The sequence below is a fragment of the Tasmannia lanceolata genome, unplaced genomic scaffold (assembly GCF_043159265.1).
Source record: "Tasmannia lanceolata isolate RefF3 unplaced genomic scaffold, GAP_Taslan_0.1 ptg000003l, whole genome shotgun sequence".
NCBI classification, from domain to species: Eukaryota; Viridiplantae; Streptophyta; class Magnoliopsida; order Canellales; family Winteraceae; genus Tasmannia; species Tasmannia lanceolata.
In genome coordinates, this window is record NW_027518680.1 from 6,495,001 (window position 1) to 6,505,584 (window position 10,584).

Sequence of the window (10,584 nt, forward strand, 5' to 3'; positions counted from 1 at the left end):
CTCTGTCCTCTTTATACCTCTACGACCATTATCCAAGGAGTTACGGAGAAGACCAATTGCATGGGAAGATCTCTTGGTCCATAGATGACCCTTGTCCTCTCCGTACCTCCACGACCATTTTCCAAGGAGGATTCCATAAGTTTGTTTTGAAGATGTCGACTTGTTCATCCTTGAAAATTAGAAGCCAGGAATTCGCTTTTTATTTCTCTACAAAGGGGAACCTTCTGTTAATAATAATAGGAAATTTTCCAATAAATCCCTAATTTGAAAAATATATTCCCATTAGTCATTAGGAATTAGGAAATGTTTTTTTAATGGTATAAGAATTTTTATTAAAGGACAGTGGAGACAAAGATGGTCGGTACATATGGAAGAGGACTATAAAAGCAAAAAATACAAGAGAGGGAATAATACATTCCCCCATATAGGAGGAAGTGACGGAGGGATGAGTCGAGGAAGTGAAACAACTCCATCCCCTCTTTTGAGACTCCTTTCCTGGCTAGCCTATGGAGCTACACCGTTAGCCGATCTCTCAAGATACCGAAACGAAATACTCGAAGCCTCCACCCTATCTTGAATCTCATCGAAAAACTTAGCAAATCTCCACGGGTAAACATGGGAACCCCTAGGCAATCGAATACATTTAGCGAGCCCCCTTCCACCGCCACTCTATCCATCTCTTCCCTTTCGAGAAGCTTAATGCCTTGATGTGCAGCACGCACTTCGGCCTCGTTAGAGTCGATGATCCCTATGGGGGACCCCCACAAAGGCCCATCTCACTAACTTGTCTCATCCCTTAGAAACCCCTCAATACCTGATGGTCCTGGGTTCCTCGTGCTAGAGCCATCAAAGTTGAGCTTCAAGAAGCCGTGAGAAGGAGGTCCCAATCTTGCACTATTTTGGGTCCCTGTTCTGAGTTGCATACCTCTTTCCATAGCTGAAACAACTTTGAAGCATGGAAGTATCTTTACCCATGAGATCGTCAGGGCAATCACCTTCATGTAAAGGTAGGAGGGCCTTTTCTACATGGCCTTTAAAGACACGAGCATTCCTTTCTTTCCAAAGAACCCAAATGACCTCTAGGAGAGATACATTCCATAGAATTTTTCCTTTCTTCCTCCATGGAACCGTGGACCAACATTCCAACAGATCTATGAGCTTGGCTGGAAACACTTGGGACATTCCAAAAATACTGCTCCACACCTCCTTGGCCACCTTACAATGAATAAATAAGTGATCCACACTCTCTCCAGCCTCAATGTACAGTGCACAGTGATCTATAATTAGCATCTCCCACTTTTGCAAAAAGTCCATTGTCTGAATTCTTTCAAGAATAGCAGAGCCCATCCAAAAGCACATACCCTAGGTGGCGCCTGGATTGACCAAACTTTATTCTAGAAATCAGCCAATTGAGCCACTCTCCTCCTCTCTTGTTATTTCCTTTATTCTAGAAATCAGCCACACTTTCCTCTCTGCACCCTCCCTCTATCTTTCAAGATTTCATTCCTTTTTCTTCACATATCACAACTTTGACCCTAACACCCCATCCAACGGTCCCGCTACATTGGGCTCTGACCACCACCACTCTCCCAGTCTCTCCTCCATCTTGGGGGAATCCAGCCACGCTATCTCAAACCTGAATGGGGAGGAGAGGGGCCACAGGACTCCAATCTTGGATCCAGAAGGATAGGACAGGAATTAGGAAATATTTAAGCTATGCTTTTAAACTTTTTTTTTTTTTCAAAGCATACCTAAAACAGATTAATATTGATTGTTGTTTGGTATTAGTTTAAAAATTATAATTCTAAACTATTTTTAGTAGAGTAGGCTCTCTCTTCCGAATTGAACCCAGATGGGATCCGAAAGCTCATATGAGATCTCGTAGTTGCACCTCTACAACTCCTCCTAAGAATTTGTTGCTGATGTCGAGAGAAAGGTGCAAGTATCTGAAAGCTCATATGAGATCTCGTAGTTGCACCTCTACAGCTCCTCCAAAGAATTTGTTGCCGATGTCGAGAGAAGGGTCGCCACTTGCACCAACGTAGTCCTCGAGAAGGACATCTCCCTTTGCCTAAAGCCCCGTTTCGATGGTGCCATTGCCATGGGACTCATCCTTGTCTTAGATCAAGTCAACAACAACGATGATGATGCCAACAACATAGTCGATTCCCCTACACCCGATGAAAACAACCCCTCTATTCCAGTAATTCTTGATTCGATTCATCAATGATTTCACCTCTTCTTGCAATCAAAAAGTCCTCCCCGCTTACTTTCTCTTTTCATTTCAACACCACTTATTTTCATCTGCTTAGCAAAATCATCATCACCCACATCATATTTCCCCATTGCCATCTCATCAAAGAAAATAGCCAGCCACATATTTCAACAAAAAAAACTTTCATCATATCCATCTTCATTTCCATTTTCAACAGCAAAAATGCATATTAGCACCTCTTTCCCCTCTTCATTTTCCCTGCAATGATGAAAAAAACACCCAGCACCCATTTCCACCTCCATTTACATCTATCAATGCATAAACAAATATAAAAATCCTCTGATGGTTCTAAACTAATATAAAAATCTTGATAACTCTATAACTAATATAAAAATCTTTGATAACTAGGTGGGGGTTCCCTGTGCTTACACATCCATCTCACAGTTGGCAGCAAGGTTGAGAGATTTGAGGCTTTTCAAGTCCATACCAAGCTCCAATAACTCGTTTGATATATACTATACCGGCAATACAGATTTTGAGGTGTCTGATACCCCTTCGATATCTGAAGCAAAATATCTTGCATGGAATACAGAAAATGTAAGAAAACTGATACATATCGAGACCTTGAAACAAATAATAGTGCAGAAAAAAGTCCTTTCAAATGGTTCCACACACCACAACTAATAAGTACTAATAGAGAGATGGTATGTGAATCAAAGCAATAAATTGCAAAGCTAGTACAGCTAAGTAGGGCACAATTTGGAACATAGCACAATACAGAGATGAAATAATTTCACATCATTGAACATGCCATAGTTGATAAGTACTGCCAATGAGAAAACATCATGTGACCATAACAATAAATTACAAAGCTAATTTTAAGTCACAATCATGTCCATCAAACCAGCAGAAATAAATAAAACTTACACACCAGAGCCATCAAACCTCGCCAATCAACAAGGGAAGAACATAGGAGGTCTTTAGACTGCAAAGATGCCCAAAGCACTGTGCCTCCAACCATTTACATTGATAAAAGACACCTACGATGAAGACCAGACAACATAAGATGAAGAGGCACAGGTAAAAAAGAGAAGCACCATATCAAAGTTCATTAGCCTGCACTTTAGAGCTCCTATATCTTATTATCGAGCTTTTCAGCCTTGACGACGGGGTTGGCTTTAGCAATAGCATCACGACCAACCGTCCGATAATCAAAGGGGCAGTCATGCTTGTCAGAATAACGGTGCGAAGAGCAGAAGAGGTTTCCGCATCGGCAACTGAACCCAGTTAATCCAACGCGCTTCCTACAAGTGTTGCATCTGTTTGGGCCCTCTTTTGGCTTCACCTCTGTGCCCTCGCTCGATGCTGAGGCATCAGTGGGCTGCGAAGATACTATATTTTGCTCAACAGGCGTAACAGAAACATCTATGTTTCCAGATATGACGGGATCCTTTCCACTGCCACTGCTGCTACCGTTGCCATTCACAATACTGCCAATGGATGATGCCGCAAGCTTGGCTTGTTCCTGGTTCAATATTGAGTCCTTGTGACACTTGGAGCACATGTTCATGGTGGCCGCGCTTCCAAAGAAGCCACAGTTGTTGACGCAAAGGATTGGGCCTTCGGGGGCTTGGCATCCGGTCTCTTCGTGCTCCATTTTTTCCCAACTCTCCTGCACAAATAATCCCCTCAAAATCCAAAACAAAAATAATAATAATAGCAGAACAACCATACCAGAATCAAATATATTCATACAAAATCAGAAGCCATATTCTGACCTAACCTGTCTAACCAGAGCCCAAATTCTCCAACAAAAATCGCACTCAGACATTTTTTAAAAAAAAGAAAAAACTTAATTACCCTAACCAGGTGGACTGTCCAATCTCACACAAAAACAGAAACCCTAATCCTAACGGGACTCGAATTCACCAGACCCAGATGTTCCAACCCTAATCAAGCTAGATTCTCGAGACCATATTCTGACCTAGCCTGCCTAACCAGAGCCCAAATTCTCCAACAAAAATAGCACTCAACCAAAAATATATATTACGCTAACCAGGAAGGACTGTCCAATCCCACACGAAAACGGAAACCCTAATCCTAACGAGACTCGAATTCACCAGACCCAGATGACTTCCAACCCTAATCAAGTTAGATTCTCGAAACCATATTCTGACCTAGCCTGCCCAACCAGAGCCCAAATTCTCCAACAAAAATAGCACTCAGCCAAAAAAAAATATTACCCTAACCAGGAAGGACTGTCCAATCCCACACGAAAACGGAAACCCTAATCCTAAGGAGACTCGAATTCACCAGACACAGATGTTCCAACCCTAATCAAGCTAGATTCTCGAAACCATATTCTGACCTAGCGTGCCTAACCAGAGCCCAAATTCTCCAACAAAATAGCACTCAGCCTAAAAAAATTACCCTAACCAGGAGGGACTGTCCAATCCCAGACAGACAACGGAAACCCTAATCCTAACATCGCTTGAATTTACCAGGGCCAAAATTTCCCAACCCTAATCAAGGTAGATTCTCGAAACCTTCAACTGAAATTAAAAATTCTATCCTACCTCTAACCAGCCTCAAACCCATCAATATAAAAGAAATAAATTTTTTATAACGAAACAAAAAAGGCACAAACCCTCATCGTACCAACCCCTGTTATACAAAAAAAAACTCAAAACAATACAGAAACCCTAACCCTAATTTTCAACCAGACACATCTAGCATCCACAAAAATCAAAACTTTAACAGCAGAAAGAAAAAAGATAACCTGACCAGCAAGACCCAAAAAAAAAAAAAAAAAAAAAATTCCCAAGCCCTAACTAGAAAAATATCACCACAAGATCAAAAGCAAAAAACCGCGTACCTGTTCGCAAGGTAGAAAAAAGAGTGGGGGCGGGGGGAATAAAAGAGGAGATCTCTTTGTCACGATTCCTTCGATCTGATCTCGAATCTAAAAGCTAAAACTGCAACGGCCGTGCCGATCAAAATAATCATCCAAAACAAGAAAAAAAAATCTAGGAACGAGACGAAACCCTAACCCTAACCCTCGCGAAGAAAAGTAGAAGAGCACGAAATCGCCACGGAATCGAGAGAGAGAGAGAGAGAGAGAGATTTGTAACTTGTGACTTGTGAGGACCCTGACCCCTATTTAATGATTTTCTTTCGGTGCCAACGAAGGCTTTCACCGACTCAGTGAGTCAGTGATTCCCAATCCTACCCGAATTGCCCTGATTTTTCTCTTTTTAGCCCCACGTTACCCGAAAGAGGAAGTCGTACTGTTATTATGTAGGTACATACTTTATTCTTCTGGATTAATCTTGCCACATTTGGGCGATTGCTTTGGCTATACCTACTTTTATTTTATTACTATTAAATATGGCTCCTGATATTGGCACTACTTTGTTTCTAATGATTGCACAAAGTTAGTTTGTCTTTTCTGTTCTTTTTTGGGAACTTGTAACCACTCTTGACAGCTGTTTAAATAATGGGATTTGCTAGGGAACACTGCAGAAGGGAGTTTCGCAACGAGGCTGTTGCATGAGAGAGCGGCCACATAGGCTCACTTTTCAATAATTTTGTCTTATTCATTTAATTCATTAAAGATGTCTGCACTCTCAAGCAACAACTGGCCCACGAAATGCCTTCTGCGATGGTCCCTACCAAATCCCTTAAATAATAAAAGACAAGATGAGTAAGTGTAGTTATTAATTAAGCCCGTGTTTAGGGGAGTGATAAATCGACCCCCGATTTATCATAAATCGACTCCCCATGTGTCTTTCTCTCTCCTCTGGGTTAAAGAGAAAAAGACACATGGGGGATCGATTTATGATATTTGCGGGTTGATTTATCACTGCCCCATGTTTAATATAATTAATTATATTAATTGTAGGGATTATTGAAAAGTTTGATATTAAAAAGAGATCAATTATGATATTTAATTGTTTAATAAGGGATTCCCAGGGCAGTGACATTGGAATGGTAGTTTAATTTGAGTAGTTTAATTATTTAAAAAAACTACTGAAATTTGAGTAGTTTAATTATTTAATTGATACAAAAGCATGCAACACCCAACAACCAAAGGATGGAAAACTAAAAGCGTGATTGTAGTTTGCTCCTTAATCTACCAATCCAGGGGTGTTCTATAAGAAATTATAGCTCTTGTGGCTTTTTTCTACATGTTTAATGGCATCTCATTCTAAACCATGAAAGAAAGCCCTGGGCCATTGAGGATATGGAATTGAGCCTCTAGCAGAGGGGGAGGTTCCATCCCAGCTTACCTACCAAAAATAAAAAGAAAGCCTTGGCCAATGAAGATATGGAATGCCAAATCATGGCAAAACCCTGAATTGGATTATTCTTCTCTTCTCTTCTTATTTTTCTTATGTTTAAGTTTATTTTGATAATTTGGGTATATTTTGTATTTTTAGGGGAGATCTTAGGTGGTATGAGAGGAGATGTAGCAAGTAGCATGGTTTTAAATTTCGGAAACCGGTGGGGACCGAAACCGAAATTTTCCGAAATTCAATTTTTCGCCATTTACCAAATTTAGGAAATTTCGGATTTCGATCCGAAATTTCGGTTTAATGACATTATTTATTAAAAAAAAAAAAAGTGTTACAAAATTTCGGAATTTCGGTCCGGAATTTGGAACCAAATTACCAAATTTTGGTTTTTGGAGGGGTCCGAAACGGTTACCGAAACCGAAATTTTAAACCATGGCAAGTAGCAACTAATGTACATCATTAACGGCCGTGCATGGGCAAGTGAGGACAGATAGGGCCCATGGGGTTGGGCTGGTTCCATTGATAAAAATAGTGGACAAATGTAGGGAGAGAGAAATAGTGGTCACACACATGCACACCTAGGAGCACGAATCAAGAGCACATGGGCTTGCCAAGAGCGATGTAGATAGATTTGTATTATACATTGGACCCTAATCGACTGCTCAGATCGAAGCGATGATAGGAAATATAGGGTTAATTTCAACACCGAAGGGATAGAGCAGTTGCGGGAGAGAGTGAAAGAGAAGCCGTATGAGTTGATCGGGATTACACCGAAGGCACTCTTGTGGTAAGATTCTCATGGGCTCTCTCTCTTATTGAATTTTTAGGGAGCGAACTGTTGCTTTGATGTCTTTGTTATTTGCCTTAGGAAATTTCATTTGGTCTGCCCTGAATGATACAAATGGAAACTTAAATGTGCTTATGTCAGTTAAATTTGTCTTGATATGCAAAACCCAGCTTTTCTATGGAATTTTAAATGTGCTTATGTCAGTTAAATTTGTCTTGATATGCAAAACACTGCTTTTCTATGGAATTGTTTTGGCACGTGCCTAGATGGGACCCATCTGTGGTCGAATTAATCAGTTTAGATTTTTTTTCAATTCGTAGGATTTACTTTGTAGTGTTTGGCATGTGCAGGAGTCTTAAAGATAAAGATTAGGATTTCTAGATTAGCTAGGGTAAGAATTTGAAGTGGTAAGTTGATTTTCTCTTTATAAACGAATGAAGAAATTTATTCAATTTATATAAACATTTATTCAATCTTTAGAAACGAATGAAGAAATTTTGTTCTAGAATGTGTCTTTGTGCACAAAGGAGGATTGATCCATCCCTTGAAGTGGATCCAGAGGTTGGTCTTCCCTCTAAGAAGATCAATCCTATTGCGAACCGATTCGGGTTCGTAACATGTTTGTTTGGTACTCACAAAGTGGTCGTTTTATTATCAAATAATCTACATACTATTTTTAATGGAAATTGAGACATTGGATTGAATTTGGTTTTAAGGCATAAATTTGTTTTTCTTTTTGTCACGAGCCAGATCAGTTCGCAATCGCAACGGAATTGATCTTCTTAGAAGATCAACCTCTTGACCCGCTTCGAGGTAAAGACCAATCCTCTTTGTGAGCAAAGAACACAATTTCTAAGATAATTTCTTCATTTCATTATAGAGAAGCTAATGAGTGTTTAAATAAAACACTCAAGAGATAAACATAGAAAGATTTGCGATAATAATGGAAATAACTAAATAAAGATTAACCTAATCTTGAATTCTTGACTAGTATCCATATCAATCCTAGTTGCTTAATCTACCTTACTTGCCTAATCTACCCAGAGTCAGAGGAGTTTTTATTAACTTTGTAGGGCAAAAGGCGGAACACTGCTAGGGAAAAAATACGGAATATGACCATGATAAAAAGAAGTCGACTCCGGGGAGTCCACGATGACACATTGAAGTTTTGAAACTATGAATCTACCATCCAAGTAATCTAATGATCATATCTTAGAATATTTGATATATTCTCAATCCAAACTAATTTATTCCCATCTAGTGGGACCCATCTAGGTCCGTAACATTTTTTATTATTATTATTATTAGTAAGGTGTGATTGATGATTCCTAAACCTTATATTCCTTGCATGAGGCAACTGCAATTAACAAATCTAATCCTACAAATAATTTTAAAGTTGGAAGCAAATTCGAGAAGTGATGCGGATAACAAGAGCTCCGGAAAAGAGAAAATGCAGGAGGCGGGAGGCACTAGGGCTTCTTTGGATTGCAAGAAAAACATTTCCAGACAGAAATTTTTTTCTTAGGATTTTTTTTCTTTCTTCAATTTAGAGGGAAATGATATGATCATGGTTACTTTAGAGAGATATTATCATAAATTGAAGCTCCCTCTAAGTAATCATGGAATAGGGTGGCTCAAGTCGTCTCTTTTTGGGTGTAAAAAAGTAAGAAAATTTAGAAATAATTTTCCTTTCAAAAAAATTTCAGAAAATTCTTGGAATCCATAGAGATCCAAAGGGAGTGATATGGAAAGTTAAGAGTGGAAAGCATCAAAGGAAATGAACGTGTGGCATGGATGAAATACCACTAGTAGTGCCCAAGATATGTTCAGGAAGAGATGAGGATATGGAAGTTGAATGAGAGAGGGCAAATGTAGTTAAGGGTTATAAGGTGGTGTTCACAATTGATTAGGGTTACAAGTTTTAGGGATTTATAGTCCTACCTTTTAGTCATTTAGATGTTTAATGTTAAACTATTCTCCAAAGTCCAAAGTTACTCATAGGAGTTAGGAGAAGTTCTTGAAGAAATTTTAAGTTATATTTCAAACTTAAAATTCATCATTTAAGTTTAAATACAACCCTTGAGTGTATGAGTGTATGTAGGAGTACTTCTATTATAAAAAACACTACCTTGGCATTACTAAAAGGAGAAAAAACATTTCAGGAAAAATATCATCTAAATAGTAAGCAAACTCTTAATTAAGTGGAAAGGGTGCTTCCATAGAATTTTGGAAGTGAGAAAATTTTAGCTTATGTGGAAGTGAGCTTCCAGTAACTATGGTCCTACAACTATGGACCTTGATGCTTGATGTGTGGATGCTGAGTTTTCTGTTCCCCATTCCCCACGAATCGCAAACCAAGTCCAAACAAATTGATTAGCCAACTTAGGTCATTAATCTTAATTTTAGTGAGCAGGCAATGGACCATGAGTCATGAAGGCTGAAGAGTGAACTAAACCACGGGTTTGAGGTAACTGTGGTTTGGTAAACCCTGCTGTCAAACCTCTTAGACCTTTCAGTTTGACTTGTCCTGAAAATGCTTTTGACACTCTCTAGTTTGCTCGCAACTAACCTCCAAACTACATGATTTACTAGATATAATTAAAGAGGTCTAATGCAGACGCATTCTTTTCCAAGAGTCCAAGTCAAAATTTCAACTTAAGAGATATTTTAGGAAACTAACTGATCTTAGAGATTTTGTTTCCTAATTATCTCTTATCTCTAGCTAGCACATTTAGAAATCTTAGATTTTATTTTCTGAGTTTCTTTTGTTAGGAATTAAATAAGGTGGTTTATTTTGTGATGCTTCTTATTTTGTAGTTGTTTTAGGAAATAGGAGTCTTAATGAAGTAGTATTTATCAGTGTTTAAAAATGCGGATTTGACATGGAACGCGGCCAAGAAAAATCCTTGTTGACTCGGCGCGAACGCGGCCAAGAACGGGGTTGACACGGTTGACAAAGTCATAAATCGGGAGAGTCAAAGGAGTTTATTGACTCTATAAGGCAAAACGCGGAACGCGGATGTGGTGAAACGCGGAATGCGGCCGAGGTAAAAAGGAGTCGACTCGGGCGAGTTCCTTACCGAGTCAAGGAGTTTTTAAACACTGGTATTTATCTCCTATGTGAACGTGAGAAGAGGGATTTATCTCCTATGGGACGTTGGCTTCTTCTATGGGACGTTGGCTTCTCCTTTGTTACGGTTTCTTTTGTGAAAATAGTATACTTGTGTTTGGGTTTTCATCTCCTTCTTGATTCGCACTAAGGTCATAACCCATTACTTCTCACCTGA

The 10,584-nt window shown here is 39.2% G+C and overlaps 1 pseudogene across 1 annotated transcript; it reads right to left on the minus strand.

Moving 5' to 3' along the window:
• Positions 1-2,982: 2,982 nt before the first annotated feature.
• Positions 2,983-5,440, minus strand: LOC143849521 (zinc finger A20 and AN1 domain-containing stress-associated protein 8 pseudogene; annotated as a pseudogene). Its single transcript, XR_013235690.1, has 2 exons — positions 5,091-5,440; positions 2,983-3,887 (listed from the first exon to the last, which is right to left on the minus strand). The product of XR_013235690.1 is annotated as a zinc finger A20 and AN1 domain-containing stress-associated protein 8 pseudogene (transcript).
• Between the last annotated feature and the right edge of the window lie 5,144 nt (positions 5,441-10,584).